The sequence below is a fragment of the Dendroctonus ponderosae genome, unplaced genomic scaffold (genome assembly GCF_020466585.1).
Source record: "Dendroctonus ponderosae isolate FM_Combo_2020 unplaced genomic scaffold, Dpon_F_20191213v2 Dpon_F_20191213_1, whole genome shotgun sequence".
Classification (NCBI taxonomy): Eukaryota; Metazoa; Arthropoda; class Insecta; order Coleoptera; family Curculionidae; genus Dendroctonus; species Dendroctonus ponderosae.
Window position 1 is genome coordinate 20,277,534 of NW_026017110.1, and position 1,431 is coordinate 20,278,964.

Consider the following 1,431-nt stretch of genomic DNA (forward strand, 5'->3'; position numbering starts at 1 on the left):
CACATTGAAACTGATGATGGTGGAAAACACCGAAACGTTTTTTAATTGATAAATAGACAATAAATGACTGAAGCCCAGGAATTGATTTTGATTTGACACTGTATAAAATAGTTTACAAAAATTATTTTTAATCTAAAATGCAGTGGTGTATTAAAAGATTAATGCAAGCTAATAATAATATTTAGAGTAATTCAAGCTTGATATTTTTTATAGCAACATTTTTTTTAATGAAATTGAATTTTTGTTAAAAATAATGTGTACATTTTCTTTTTAAATTAAATTATTTATCAATTATATTCAAGGTACTGATAATTGCAAATTTTTTAAAAAAATTGTTGGATATCACTATTGGAGATGGTTGCTGTTCTCCCACCCTGTTTTCTATGCCAAACTATGCACCCAAGAAAAATAATCTTTCTTTGACAATATGTAATTCGACAAGCTAGTAATATCTCGATTATGGAAATTATTCAACCACTAATGCAAGCAATTCGACTTATGTAACCTGAACTATACCTACAATAAATAATAAGTTCCATAAAAATGCGAATAAAAAGTCTGTCCCAGATGCATTTATACAAGAAATCGTATGGGAATTTAATGAGCATGACCAATTAGAAAAACAAATCAAATGTCAAGTTCTAATTACTGAAATCGCATATTGTTTACCGCGATTTCTGTTCGTATGCAATGAAAACAAATCTGATATTTATATTGCGTGGATGTGGCAATGACACACTGAGTTAATGAAGTTGTTTTTCACTTGACTGTGGTTTTATCGGACTTAAACATTAATGTGTCTTTCCTTTTGATAATTATCACCGATGAAAGTTTGCCTACGTATACGAACGTAGCTGAAATCATTCAAATACTCAATGAGAAAATTGATGGGTTTTAACTATACACGTTCATAATAAACCACCATTATTTTTCATGCATGCAAAAAAGAGCTTTAGGTAAGCTTTTAAGCTAGCAGGCTCGCAAAGTTATGACAAAAAGAGAAATATAAAAAAACTGATGAAACTCATTATTATTTCCATGTTGCCTTGGAAGAAAAGAAATTAATTTCAATTGATGCCATTTGGGTAAGTGCAACTGCAAAATGCATTAAGTCAGGTCAATTTATGCGTCAGCCTTGACCCGTTTCGGTTCGCAAATATATTGTGTGGATTAGGCCTTCCTGTCTAAATAATGTTAAGGCCAGCCCGATAATAAATATTAAGGCTCATTTTTGTCTGCCACACTTACATATTGAATCAATCGTGTACTGCAACATACACCAAGAAAATAATCAATATTTGCCATTACTAAATAAAATTTAGATTGTAATTGTTGTAGATTGTAATTGTAATGTAGTTCTGTGAGTCACAAGCGATCAAGTCGGTTTGATGCGCCAATTCTGTATGTGATAATGAAACAAATCATAATTAA

General features: G+C 30.5%; 1 protein-coding gene across 1 annotated transcript in view; it reads right to left on the minus strand.

Moving 5' to 3' along the window:
* LOC109542198 (headcase protein) overlaps positions 1 to 1,431 on the minus strand; it is a gene marked incomplete at its 5' end in the record, with an annotated part of 154,650 nt that overhangs the window by 113,902 nt on the left and 39,317 nt on the right.